This window comes from Ornithorhynchus anatinus, chromosome 20 (assembly GCF_004115215.2).
Source record: "Ornithorhynchus anatinus isolate Pmale09 chromosome 20, mOrnAna1.pri.v4, whole genome shotgun sequence".
Classification (NCBI taxonomy): domain Eukaryota; kingdom Metazoa; phylum Chordata; class Mammalia; order Monotremata; family Ornithorhynchidae; genus Ornithorhynchus; species Ornithorhynchus anatinus.
In genome coordinates, this window is record NC_041747.1 from 9,612,715 (window position 1) to 9,627,509 (window position 14,795).

General features: G+C 39.4%; 1 protein-coding gene and 1 long non-coding RNA gene across 5 annotated transcripts in view; one reads left to right on the plus strand and one right to left on the minus strand.

Annotated features, from left to right (window-relative positions):
- The first annotated feature begins 53 nt into the window (after positions 1 to 53).
- LCP1 (lymphocyte cytosolic protein 1) overlaps positions 54 to 14,795 on the plus strand; it is a 57,843-nt gene continuing 43,101 nt past the window's right edge. The window contains exons 1-2 of one of the 4 annotated variants that reach the window (XM_007668631.3): positions 6,482 to 6,584; positions 9,796 to 10,030. The gene's annotated coding sequence lies outside the window, so the exon portion shown is untranslated. Of the gene's footprint in view, positions 120 to 6,480; positions 6,585 to 9,698; positions 10,031 to 14,795 lie in introns of those variants that run through there. The other 3 variants (XM_039914976.1, XM_039914977.1, XM_039914975.1) reach the window with 3 other exon arrangements.
- On the minus strand, positions 2,939 to 13,786 carry LOC114805936. The gene is made up of 2 exons (XR_003754068.1): positions 13,619 to 13,786; positions 2,939 to 3,395 (listed from the first exon to the last, which is right to left on the minus strand). It is a non-coding gene; the product is annotated as an uncharacterized LOC114805936 (long non-coding RNA).

Consider the following 14,795-nt stretch of genomic DNA (forward strand, 5'->3'; position numbering starts at 1 on the left):
GCGCGGCGCTCGCTCCCTTCGCTCGCTGCAGCTGGAGCTGCGGGGCGGGTTGGAGGCTGGAGGCGGTGAGCAGAGCTGGGAGCAGCTAGCGTCCCATGCAGCAGCTTGACTTAATCGCGGTGAAGATGACCATTATTATTACTAATTATTCCATTGAATACCCGCTGATTTCCCCTCCTTCCCCTCTGGTCCTGGCGCTCTGCTTTTTGGAAGGAAAGGTGGATGGACGGTCCCCTGTTGAATTATAGAGGGGCTCCAAGGCCCACCCCCTTTCCCTCTTTACACGCCTCCTCTCTCCGGGTAGGAATCCAAATCTCTGGCCGAAGGGCAGCCGTAGGAATAGGGGGAAGCCCGGACTGTGAGTTGGGAAAACCTTTTTTTTTTGTTTTGGTGTTCTTTAAACCATCGCCTTCTTGTGACATTTGTTGCAATCGGTGCATGTTGGGTCTTTTCTGCCAGTTGTCGGATGGTGGGAGGCGAAAGGGGTGTAGAAGTTGGTGCCCGTGTCGTTTTCCTTCGTGGATTTGCAAATTGAAGAGAAAAGGGGATTAGATGGGTAGGTGCATGAGTCCCCTTCATTCGAAACTGGTCCATTGTCATTGAGTGAGAGTGGCTGTCTCCCACACCCATTTCTGCACTGCCGAAGGTGAGGTTAAAATGCCATCCACCTATCTGCCCCTACAGGAGTGAGGTTGGTAGAGAACTTCTCAGGTTTTCTGCTTTTCTGTCAAGTGGATGTGCAAAAAGTTAATAATACTCCCAGGAAGAGGTGGCACTTTTGCGCAGAGATCTCGTGAGGTTTGAGAGCCCCGTTATGTGTATTTGAACGAAACAGATCTTCCTTCAGACTAATCTGTTTGTTTTTTAGTGATCACAGGGTAAAGGCACTCGGGCTGGGGAAATGAAGGTCACATTCCCCTTTGTTGTATTTCAGTGAGACCAAGAAATGTTATGTAACTTTTGAGAGTTAAATGATGATGCGGTGCTTTCTATCAGGTCAGTGCATCCTAACTAGACTGACAGCCAATTGATTGTCCTGCCACACCTCCTCTAGAGCTTTCTTCACAGATCTACTAAGGTGTGCAGAGATATTTCAGAGAGTAGACGATAACATTTTTATCTGGGATTTTAGGCTTTTACCCCCCAAAATATATTTATCTTTGTTAACATGAAAAGTCAAAGGGGACAGTGCTGACAAATCATTTTTTCTGTGATTACTTCACTTTATCAGAGGGGTTTTTTTCTAAATAGTTGCTATCAGTTTTACAAAAAAAAAAAAATTATGGCCCTGCTTCAGTTTTCTCAATTGGAGGCTTTAGTCTTTGGGAGAAAATAAATTGTCTGGTCTAGCTGTGGCTTGGCCCAAATGATATTTGCTGAGAACAGCACTGTCAAAAAAATAAAACTGAGTGGCAGGACCGCTCTTGTCAATGGACGAAATGGGAATTTATCCAGGGTTCTGAACCCCTTTAGGAAGATTGCTGGGACTCTATCAGGATTCACTGGTATTGACTAGTCAGTGTCCATTCCCTTGGTCTTCCCACTGCCCTGGTCTAAAGCTGGTCCTTGCAGCATGGCTTAGTTGAAAGAGCACGGGCCAGGGAGTCAGAGGACATGGTTTCTAATCCCAGCCCCGCCATTTGTCTGCTGTGTGACCTTGGGCAAGCTGCTTCATTTTTCTGTGCCTCAGTTACCTCATATGCAAAATGGGGATTAAGACTGTGAGCCCCACGAGGGACAACCTGCTTATCTTGTATCTACCCCAGTGCTTACAGCAGTGCTTGGCACATAGTAAGAGTTTAACAAATGCCATTATTATTGTTATGTGCTAGAAGAAGGGAGCATATTACCCCAGGAAACCGTGGGCTGGCATTGTTCAGTGGCCACAATTGCCATAGACAGCCGTAATATTATTAATGTTATAGTCATTAAGCACTCACTGTGTGTCAAGCACTGTTCTAAGTGCTAGGGTAGATGCAAGGTAATGAGGTTGTACACAGTCCCTGTCCCACATGGGGCTCACAGTCTAAAAGGAGGGAGAACGGGGATTGAATCCCCATTTTATGGTTGAGGAAACTGAGGCACAGAAAAATTGAGTGATTTGCCCAGGGTCACACAGCCAGCAAGTGTCAGAACTGGATTAGAACCCAGGCCCCTGACTCTGACCTAAGATGTTAGTATTTTTCTAGAGGAAGCAGCATGGCTCAGTGGCAAGAACCTGGGCTTGGGAGTCAGAGGTCATGGGTTCCAATCCCGGCCCCGCCACTTGTCAGCTGTGTGACTTTGGGCAAGCCACTTTACTTCTCTATGCCTCCACTACCTCATCTGTAAAATGGGGATTAAGACTGTGAGCCCCACGTGGGACAACCTGATTACCATATATTTGAGAAGCAGCATGGCTCAGTGGAAAGAGCACGGGCTTTGGAGTCAGAGGTCATGGGTTCAAATCCCGGCTTGGCCATTTGTCAGCTGTGTGACTTTGAGCAAGTCACTTAACTTCTCGGTGCCTCAGTTCCCTCATCTGTAAAGTGAGGATGAAGACTGTGAGCCCTACGTGGGACAACCTAATTCCCTTGTATCTACCCCAGCGCTTAGAACAGTGCTTGGCACATAGTAAGCGCTTAACAAATACCAACATTATTATTATATTTCCCCCCCCACACCCAGTGCTTAGTACAGTGCTTGGCACAGAGTAAGTCCTTAAAAAATGCCATTATTTTCAGTGCTTAGAAAAGTGCTTGGCACATAGTAAGCGCTTAACAAATACCATTATTATTATTACTACCTTCCAAGATATTTAGTTACTATATTTCCTAAATGTATAATTAAAACACAATTCAGCCTATGACATATTGTATCAACTATTCAGTGATTAAGAAGGGCCTAATCAAATTTTATAAATACCTTTTTACATTGTATATTTGAATGAAACACACTCCAAAGTTCTCCCTTTATTTTATTCTAAAGATATTTTCAAACAGTGTAACCACTTATAATGCACATTTATACACAGACCATTTATTGGTTGTACTAATGGAAGAACCATTTGGTTTTCCATGAGAGAAAAACTGTTAAGCTGAGCCACAACATTTTTAGAATATTACCAGGTTATATTAAAGGAGGCTAGGTTTTCAGCTTTGTTTCTTAATACAACATACTAAAATGGGATTAAAAGCAAGTCTGACCACTTTATTGATTTTTCCTAATGTGAAGTCAACAGGAAATGCATGTGGAACTCCTGATTGAACTGTAGGTAAAAAGGGACTGAGATTTGCTTGAAAACGAGGAGAAGTGCCTGCATTCCTGGTCAGTGCATCTTTGGAAAGTCTGGAAGAGAACTAGGGAAGGGCAACCAAGATGATCAGGAGGATGGAGCAGCTTTCAAACAGGGTAGACTGGAAAGGCAAAAGAGAGGATGTGATTAAAATCTAGAAAAATCAAAAGGATGTAGAGAGAGCAGACAGAATTGTTTTTCACTAAATCCCACAGTGCCATGACTAGGATGCCCTCCTTGAAGCTTGAAGGGGTAGGTTCAAAGAGGAAAGGAAACACTTTCTCACCTAGTAGAATGCCAGTTTATAGAATGCATTACTAAAGGAGTTTGTGCAGGCAGAAAATATCAAAGGACTCAAGAAAGGTTTGAATAGACTTATGAGCCAGAGACCCCTAAAGGGGTTTTAGAAGAAAAAGTTAGGGATTTTAAACTTAAACATGAAGGTGTAAATCCAGGAGGACAGATATCACAGTGTTCCTCTACGCACCATCAAATGATGTTGTTGCAGATAAAGTACGGGGTTAACAAGGTCAATGATCTGACCCTGGTATTTGATTTCTTATATTTAGTGCTAGAGATGTAACATTTTATACACTACTTTTTTTTAAAAGACTAAGATTGCTCCCGAATATAGAAGTCGAAGACTGTTTTAAGCATTTTGATTAATTTTTTGGACTTTGCTGGCATAATAATAAGCTCCTGAGATACTATTTTCTGTTGCAAAGTTTGTTCTTTCAGAAGTAATTATTGAGACATTTAGGGTGCAACTACATAGGCTCTAAATTGAGGGATGAGGACATTTTCCGGTCATTAAGGCAAAAAGAACTCTTATGGAGGAAAAGAAAGGCTCTTTTTAGGGACCTCAACTATGCATGTTTAACTGTCTACATTGATCATATTCTTCTAATAGTGGTTAAACCCTCCTATTGACATGGAGAACCCCAACCATAATGGCTCTCTTTATAGGTGAATTACAGAGTCAGTATAAGAGTTCTTGCTGTGTGGAAAGTTAACATTTATGGAGGTTCACTCACATTCTTCCTGGCCTGTAGAGGACTCTTTAGTGCCTGTGAGAGTATAAAATGAATGATCCATTCAAGAGTCAACCAGTTGACTCTTACTCAGTTCCTAACTTACTAAAAGGACCTAGGAGGGATAGAAACTAGTTTGTTCCCAGTTTTTGGTAGCTTTTTTTTGGCTACAGTTTACTTCTTGTTTTGGCATTCCATCGGCTAAAAGAGTTGTTTTTATATTTTCTTTAATAAAGTATTATTTCAAGCACCTGCTTCCCTGGCTTTTTATTCATATTTTACTGCAAGGACCTTTTGTTTCTATAATTATTTGTTTATTCTTTGGCCAAGTAAATACTTTTTAACCTAATACATTCTTTGTTCTTTTGGGATTAATATTTCTGGAACCTGGGTTTCAAAAAAAATTATGAGATTACTTTAATAAATTACAGTACTAATAAAATTGCAAAACACCTGAGCATATCTTTGTAAAAAAAATTTTTTCCTAAAAATAAATGGAATAAAAAGTCATTGTTTATTAACAAGAGTGATTTTCCCTGGATTTTGTTTTGATTTTAGTTTCTTTTAAATCAACATGAAAGTAGCTCTACTGGTATTATAGTAGGGCTTGATAGGAGCTACGTACTAATTTTTGCACAGAAAATAATTGTCACTTCTCCAAGAGGACACAATGTACAACGACTTCAGGAAGGAAGAAACCACCGATAACTAAGATGTTTTATCTGATGAAAGAATATGTGAATGTCCCATGATATCTTATCACCAAGGTTCTGGCTGCTCTCAAGAATATCCATAACTGGTGTTTTACCCATAATATATACATCTTCTTGTGAACTACAGATTGGATTTATGGAGTGTTTTTCCACATAAAGATATAAAATTCCTCATATACTTGTCATATATTGAATGAAGAAACTTTTGTATCTAGATGATGAAAAACATTTTCTAATACAAGAATAGCTCTAGTTTATAGGAAGAAAGGCAATAGCTAATTCAACCCAGTAGGCTTTTCCTTTTGTGAAAGTGTTTATTAGGGTCATCTGAATATTAGCTGCCAGAGTATTTGATAAATGATTGCTTCCTTTCACTACAAAAGTTGAATAATTTAATTAACTTTAGTTTTCAAAGTGATTTTTTAATTTTATTTGCCCTGAATTGGTCTCTTTGATCTTCCCCCTTCCCAGCCCCACAGCACTTATGCATATATCTGTAATTTTATTTTCATATATTGACATCTATCTCCCCCACTCTAGACTGTTAGCTCATTTTGGGCAAGGAATGTGACTGTTTATTATTGTATTGTACTCTTCCAAACGTTTAGTACAGTGTTCTGCACACAGTAAGTGCTCAATATTGAAGGAATGAATGAACAGGAATTATTAGATTGATCGAAGATGAGGCTTGGAGGTTAAAATTGGGCCAGGGCTTATTCAGGCAAGTCAGTGAAACTGTAGGGAAGTTAGAAGAGGCTCAGGGTCCCCCTCCAACTGAGTCAATGAAGTAGCATGGCCTGGGAGTCAGAGGATCTGGATTCTAATCCCGCCTCCACCACTTTTCTGTTATGTGACCTAGGACAAGTCACTTAACATCCCATGCCTCAGTCACCTCATTTGTAAAATGAGGATTAAGACTTTTTAACCAAGTTTTTATTTAACCAGCCCTTAGTACAGTTTCAGGCACATAAGTTCTTAAAGTATTTTTTAAAAAAGTGAGTCAGTGAGCAAAGACCAGCTAAATGACAGTAGTACTACTTAGGGTTCTATTAAGACTACCACTTATCTAGGCTGTTTCAACTGGTGACCTAAGGGATGAAAGAGCCCTTGTTAAACCTATTTTCCTGAGCTAGCCTGTTCTTCCACATTAGTTTGACAAAGGAGTGAAGGGCTGCCATATCTATCTGATTTGAACAGCAAAAGGAAACAAAAGAAAACAAGAAGAAAAATGTTGCAGTGGACCAGTAAATCAAAATATACCTCTAAGACCAGAGCTCTGGTGGGACTTGTTTACTAAGTACTTGGAGACAGAGGAGCTTTTGTGATAGGTGGCAGAGGGCTTAAGAGCTTCATGTGCTCAATTCTGTCCTGATTTCTGACAAGGAAATAGGACTGAGGGTGATGTTCCAGTATGAGCACAAAAGTACTGCTGCGAGTGGGGAAGGGGAATGCCCTCTCACTCCACTGTAGAAACCAAGAGATTAGGAACTATTCAATCTATTTTTACCAAGTGCTTGGCAATACTTAACTGGGACTTCTTGGTAGGAGAAGGGAACTTTGACTCAGGTAAGACAAACTCCATAATCCTTACTTTCTTTGTCTGGGGATGGGGATAATGTTATTTAAATCTGTCGGGGACAGTTCTTTCCTTCAAAATCCTGAAATGTCTGGTAAGAATGTTAAGCAGTAGTTATTCATTTTACACTGATTCTTTTTACACTAAGTTGCAGTTACATGCATTTTTAAAATATGCATCCAGAATTCATCACTTCACTTTACGAACTGTGTTTTGTATGGTTTCAACTGCCAGCATGTGATCCTATCCCGCCTAGATTACTGCATCAGCCTCCTTGCTCCCCTCCCTGCCTCCTGTCTCTCCCCACTCTAGTCCAAATTTCACTCGGCTTCCAAGACCATTTTTATTTAAAAAAAAAAAATATATCAGTCCATGTTTCCCTCACTCCTCAAGAATGTCCAGGAATGTCCACCTCCGTATCAGACAGAAACTCATTTCCACTGGCCTTAAAGCACTTAAGCACTTCTTAAACCTTAAGAAGTATGGGATTTTAAAGCAGTCTCCCTTCTCCTACTTTACTTGCTTGATTTCCTACAAAAACTGGTAAATTTTTTTGCAAGATTTTCTAAAATGAGGAACAAGATGTTACTTGTTTTTGCTTAAATTGTTCCCCATTTTTTCTCACCTCAGAATAACTTCCTAGTTTCTCTGTTCCCAAACTGTTCTTTAAAAAAAAAAAATCCCATCTGAGATTAGACCTTCTGAGAGAGAGCAGCAGACAACACTGAGGAGGGTGATGGAGATTAGAAGCATAGTCTAAGTAAGGGGGAGAACAGGTATTGAATCTCCATTTGATAGATGAAAAAAGTGAGGCACAGAGAAATTAACCTCTATCATCTACTGTGTGCAGATTACTGTACTAAGCCCTGGGAAAGATTACATAGGTGGGAATTAGGTATGGTGTCTGTCCCTCGGCGGGGTAGGGGGTTGGAGGGGGTAGGCCACCCCCTATTTTAATGATCATGTTGATGCAAATAAGTTGTAAAGTGGCAGAGAATGGGTAGAGAGTTGGTGGACATAGAATGTGTTTTAGTTGGTCATAACTTCAAACAGTTTATTTCACTCTGCTACTTGAAAATCAAGGAATACTACAGAGATGTTTTAATTAAATTGGTCTTCTTAAATTTGCAGATTCAGTAGAAGCTCTCATTCATTTTGTTATAATTGCCCATTTTCATTCCAGAGCCAGATATAGACTAAAATTAACTTTAAAAGCTGTAAAGTATTTTCCTGAACTATCATTTTGATGTAAATATTACATAAATTACTCTGAAATCCCCTTCAGGGGCTGCAGTTCAGTATGATTAGAAATGCTTCCTTAAAAGACTTTGTAATTATTTGTGTCTTTCTGTTTTATTGAAAATGCTGTTCTACCTATGGAAAGACTTTCAATTTGTTTTTAATCCATTTTCCTTCACTCACTTTATGTTAGAGTATACTTGGTCCTAATAAACCTTCCTTCCTTGTCCAGGCTTCCTAAAATTTGCAGCTCTCATTACCACTTCCACACACTTCGCCACCATCTCAACTCTATCTTTGATGAAATTTTGATCTCTAGCATAAGTGAGTGTGGAAATGGCTTCCTTCATCTCCTCTCATCTTGTTTTTTCTTCTTCTAGTCTCTCTTCCTCATAGATTGCCTCCATGTCAGCTGTACAGGCCAGGAGATTTAGAATGATTCTGTGCCCTTTGTCCTGAATTTTGTAGAGTATGACTTAGTGTGCTCATGATCCAGGTCAGTCAGTAAACCACTGCTATTTATTTAGTATGCATTGAGTGCAAAACTGGGTGCTAGAAATTGTGGTGAGATGAAAGAAAAAAAAACCCGGGTCTGCCCTTGAGCTTGCAGGCAATGGAGGAGACAGAACACAAGCAAATTCACAAATATTCATGTAAAGATAAAGCAAAAAAAATAGAATTTACAGGGATATACACTACAAAAATGCTTAGGTTATTAGGGTGATTTGAGGTGTAGGGGACTAATCAGATGATACTTCATAATGGATGGGGATTTTACTTTGGTTTTGAAGGAGAGAAGAAATCGATAAGTAAGGAGGGCATTAGAGGGTATTTTGAGGGCTACAGTAAGAGAAGCTTGCCTAGAGCAGAGACCCCGAGTTAAGTGTATATAGTGGGACAGGAGGACAGTAGGGTGTGGAATTTGGTTCATCATCTTAAAGATCAGAGATGGATATTTTAATTTGATGTGAGCAGTACCTGGGAGTCACTGTGGGCTATTGAGAGTTTCCCTAAGTTATTAACCCAGGACCAGAGACTGACTTTGGCGCTGGAAAGGGCAGACTCCCAGGTACCCAACAACCTGGACCGAGAAACACTGTCTACCAGAGTCCCATACTTGATCAATTCCTCCTAGGATGAGTTGAGAGTGGTAAAACTTGAAAATGAAATCCAAATTTAAAAAAAACAAACTTCCGTAAATTGAAATTTCTGTTCTTTTTTTGGTTTTTTTTTGGCAAGGGCAGTGATAATATTTCTGAGCTTTGCCTTCGATTTCCAGCACTATTAGCAATGAGAGAACATTAAACGATCAACATACAAACACAGTCTGCAGTTTGCAGTAGCCCCATCCATGTTGCTTAAGAACTGTACTACTGTGAACAGTCATCTGCCTTTAAGATAGAAACTTGGGTCTCGGTTCACAATACAAATATATTTTAGCTAAAATTAAATGAGCGTTTGCAGGTTGTTGTTTTTTTTTTGTCTGATCTATCTGGAGAAGCATGGTTACCTATTTAGCCGGGGTACCTACAAAGGCGATTCTTATGTTTCCAATTGAAGGAAATTTCTAAATTATGCTGCAGTTTGAGTGAACAAGGGCTTTGGATGTGACAGCAATAGTTGCCCCATAAATAAAAGAAAGGCATAAGTCAGTAGTAGTAGAAGTAAGAAATGAATAGCTTTCCCTAATTGTGTCCTACCCCTAAGGAGACATTCTGTTTTCACCAATGAGAAGACTATAAGCACATGATAAGGATTGGGCTGAGATGGGGATACTTCACAACCACCCATTTTAGCTTGCTTCAGGTGTACTAGTGCCCTCATCTCTATTTCAGAGTTCACAAGCTTTGTTTATTCCAGCTCTGTGGGCAGAAGCCAAGTGCTTCTAAGCTGTGATTAAAACAAAAAACTAGAACTCTGCAGACTTATTTTTTTTCACTTTTTTTTTGCTCTGCCTTTCAGAATGAAATAAGTTGCTCTTTTGCCCCTTGGGGGAGAAAATTAAGACGGGGCATCAAGAGAGAGACAGATGCTTAGGAAAGGGTGCCTATTGACCGAATACGAAAAAAAAAAATTTCCTAGTCGATTTGATGACTTCCTGCCTTGTGACCACATAGGCAAGACTGACAAAATTACTCTGCCGATCAGAGAGTCTCGGGTCTCCAGGACTACTTACTGTTTCCAGCCTCCACACAAGGTAATTTTTTCGCTTTTCTGTTCCTTTAAGAAATCACTCTTTCTCTCAAAAGGCATATTTACTGCTGAGTTGTGTCCATTAGTCATCAAGGACCATGGAATTTTACTCTTGGAAAGCACCTGTTGGTTGGTAGCAGGGCTGGCTTTTGGGAGTGGCAAGAACTTTAAACTGAACGGAAACTTGCGGTTGCTCAAGCGAAGCAGCACAGCAGCACCAACAACCTTGATAGGATTTGGCCCTAATAAGATTCTTTATAACAAACCAGAAAGGGTTTTCAATTGCTTGAATTTTAAAAAAGAACCTTTTATTTGTATTTGTTTCTACAATTTTGCCTTAGGGAGGCTATTTATAGTGTTTTATCCACTTTAAAATGCTTTGAAGGTAAGTGCATATTGATCATTTAGATCATGGTGCACAATGACTTTAATGGGGTTGTTTAATTGGAGTTCATCCGGTTCCAAGCTCTTTCTCTAAAAATAAGTTCTTTTGGACAATAATATCTGGAAGCTCCTGTTATGCCCGTTTGGTTACTTGATTGATTTTGTCATCAGCATTTTTTAATGGGCATATTTAATATCACATGATATCTTTTCCATTTACCCTTCTGTAGAAAAAAAGAACAATTTGTATGCTTCTTAATTGAATACTTCTCACTTTCTCTTTGGCTGTAATCGATGAACAGAACATTCATACACAAAAAAAAAGGAAGAAAATTTCAGCTCTAAGAGATCTTTTTCCAAGTGGTAGTTAAATAAATCAGAGTAGAAATGAACTTCTGTAGTATACATCTTAATTTAATTATCAAATAGAATTTACTACACATTTGCCTGGGCTTTAACATTTGACAGGGTGATGTATATAAAATTCTATTAGGATTGGAAATGGATCCCTTTTTTATGGCATGTACACCAAAGTGAAATAAATTTTACTTTAACTCAGAATGATCTGCATTTTGAATGACTTTTCCAGATCAACTTATTCATTTTATACTAATTTGATTTTCAGTAATAGAAACTCATTGTTGGGAAGAACCTGTCTAAGGAGGTGAATTAGAACAGACTGTATTAGGGAAAATAGATTTCTTCAGTGGTGGGATCCAGTGAAATTCAGAGAGTTGCTATTTTTAGAAAATCAATTTAGCAAAAATGTTAAAGCATGGGGAGAGAGGATGGCGTAAAGGGTATTGAAATTAAAAAAAATGATGGCTACAATAAAATGTTCGAACAAACATTTTTTAGAATATCAGTAATTAGGGTGAATTTTATATGAGATTATTTAAGATTAGACTCTTATTATACTGTGAACTCCTCAAGGGTGGGGATTGTGTCTTTCACTTTTGTGATACCGTTTCAAGCTCTTAGAACAATTCTCTGCACCCATTAGGCACTTAATATATATTTATGAAAGAAGGGATGAAGAGGCCATTCATATAGTTGGGCTTTCAGTAAGGCCACTTAAGTTGGGGGACTCAGTAGTATGAAAAAGAGAATCTAATTTCTGTAAAGATTAATGAAGTGCTTGTTCTGTCATTGGAAAAAGTAACATGATAGGGTAACATTCAAGAGGAAAAGACCGTTAGTGAGTGAAACCAGGTTTCACTATGCAAGAGGGATGGAGCAAACCTTTTCAAAAAAAGTTCTATAATCCTTATTCACATCCCTATCCAAATTACCACTGGATGCCAGGAATATGCTCCTTCTTCTGCTCAACCTTTTAGTTTGGTGGCCATGAAGTCTGGAGTGTATTTCAGGAGCATCCTGGCCTTTGTTGTTCTTAGTTTAATGGCATTCCAGCTCTATAGGAGGATAGCAATAGGTTTCCATCTTGATCAGCAATTTCATTAATGATGTCAAAGGGAACTTCTTCAGAGAAAGGACTGATGATCAGGAAAGAGGTCAGCTAAAAATTTGGTGGAAATGCAGGCACATGCAGATAGACTTTAGTCGCCTTGGTGGAAGCCTTATATGGACAAAGAAAGTCAGATTTCTCTGTGCAGCGTAGATTCCTGTAACTGAAATTTTTCCAGTATAAAGGGAACTGAATGACTTCCATATATATGAATAATGATTTGAAATTTGATTTAAATCCAGGGCATTTTTCTTGTCTTAAAATGACAAGTAGATATGATGGTGAGTTCCCATAAAACAGTAAGTCTGAGGCTTTAATAATGACAAGGAATATGACATTTTAAGCAGCTTTTTATGGGCTAGACATGGGGTATTTCCGTTATTCAGAGTCATAGAAGATATTTGCCTCACATATTCTTTACCAACCATGTTTTCCCTTGTAATGTGTGATGTTCAACGTTCCTTTTAATTGTTTGTCTGGAATGTTGAAACCCACTATGATTAATATCTGTCGTTTATGTCAATGAAGATGCTCCTGGATTTAATTTTGATTTCAGATGTCCATTGTAATTAAGCTTTCCTTTCATTTCAGTTAATTACTATTTATTTATAGAGCAGATGCATACTGTTTTAATGCCATGAGTCGTAGAATCAGAAGATAAACCCAGTCCTCCTGATCTTATAGTCTAATTAGGACAATACAGACACACTAGAGACCATAGACACTTTATCTTACTCCCTAGGCTTTGTTATTGATGAGAAAAAATATAGGTTGACCTCCTTTGGATGGCCATCTTCATTCTACTGATTGTCCATACAGAATTTGGTTGGTCCACATTGACTAACCAGCTAACCCAAGCCCACTGAGGCTTTCCAGGGTCAACATTAAATGTCAGATGAATAGTTCTCAGAAGCCAAGGTACATGCAGAAACTAGTGGAAGAATAAGACTTTAATGGCCAGTGTGAAAGAAACAGATATTGCTGCAAAAATGGCACTCGGTTGCTGTTGAAATTCTTCACTACTTTTTTTTTTTTTTGGTTTTTTCCCAAAGGTGGCATTTCAACATCTGCCATGACACGGAAAGTAATAGTACAAGAAATACTGTAGAATAGAAAATTCCTGTATTTCAGAAGCAGAAACTTGGAAAGACAAAGAGGGATGCTGAAACAGAGCTAGAAAACTTATACCATTCAGTGCCAAGTTACTATTCAAAATATCACTCTTAAAATATCTTTTGGCTATAGTCTTCTCTTTTCAAAGCTGAGGTTGTTCTTCACTTCAGTTCTCAAAACCGCCCATGGGTATCTCTTCACTTCTCTCAGAACTATTTTTGTCAAAAACTCTGCATGCGTATTTATGTCAAATGTACTCTGCATTTTCCACCTTACTTTTCAAAGTACGTTCAGTCTGAATGATAAAAATCTCCACAAATCCATCTTTGTGCTGAAGTCTGAAGGCCCCATTTGACAGACTACTACCCATAAATACTTTTCCGTAGTGGCTGGTGGTGGTACTCATAAGTATTATATGGTATTTTCTCCATTTATCCCCAGTAAATAAGCTGGACAGTTCTACTCTTTCAAGCCATTAAAGTACCATTAATTTATTCCTACTGCGGTAGGACTCTAGGCTTTTTAGACAAAATTATTGTTTCACATTCTCTAAGTTTCTTGTGCTTCCTTCTCAGCATGCACACATCTCCAGCTCTGCCCTTTTTGCCTTTGGGACTTTTTAAGTACCTGGCTGCCCAGCTGAGGTGCTACAGGCTCAGGGGGAAGAGGTAGAGATGGAAGCAGCCATCTGCTCGTCTGCTTCTCCTCACGTCGTCTTCTCTGGATGCCCCAGTGGGCAGCAGCATATTACAGGAAGCCTGGGGAAATGGATGGTAACAGCAGAGCCGAGGGCTCCCCTCAAGTGCTTCATTCATTCAATCATTTATTGAGCCCTTACAGAGTGCAGAGCCCTGTACTAAGCACTTGGGAGAGTACAAGAATAAACAGACACATTCCCTGCCCACAGTGAGCTTATGGTCTACAGGGAGCACATGCTTGCACCATGTGCTCAAAACTGAAAGTCGACAGGCATGCTAGAGATCGGTTTGGGCCCTGGGGAGACTCTGGCTCACTTTCTTCCTTCAACCACCCCATCAGAACTATAACATTCATCATCACCCAATAGTATCAGTAGGTATTGGTGCTGATTACATGGGGTTGGTTAGGGCCAGGTGATTCTGGGCACCCAGCTTTGGGCATGAAACTACTGTTTTTACTCCTGCACCTCAGGTTTTTCTGATCCATTAGCTCTTCAAAGCCTACCTGCTACCCCTAAACTCTGAACTGCTTTCACCATCCGTAAAAGTCCCACCCCCTTTTCATCGCCACACTCCAATGGAAAATCTCCCTGTTCAGAACATAAAGGCTGGAAGGCAGGTAGGTAATTGATATTTAGGCTAATCTTAGCCAAATGGGGAATCAACTTTTTCATTATTATTCTGGTATTTGTTAAGCACTTACTATGTGTCAAGCTCTGTTCTAAGTGCTGGATTAGATACAAGTTAGGTTGGACATAGCCCCTGTCTCACATGAGGCTCACTGTCTAAATAGGAGGAAGAATAGGTAGTGAATCCCCATTTTACAGATGAGGAAACAGGCACAGAGAAGTTGTCATTTGCCCAAGGTCACACAACAGGCAAGTTGTGGCGGGGGGTTTGCTGGGGGGGATTTTCAACATTTAAGTCATGAAGCAAACAAAACTGACAGGATATTTATACCTGGCAGCCCATACATTCATAATGTATTGCAGTAATTATGAATATGAGGAATATTAAAAATGGGAGAGAAGAAGGCAGGTCTATTATAACTGGAAAATTAAAAGTTTCTAGTTGTGTAAATTTATTTGGTTGAACCTCAATGCCAT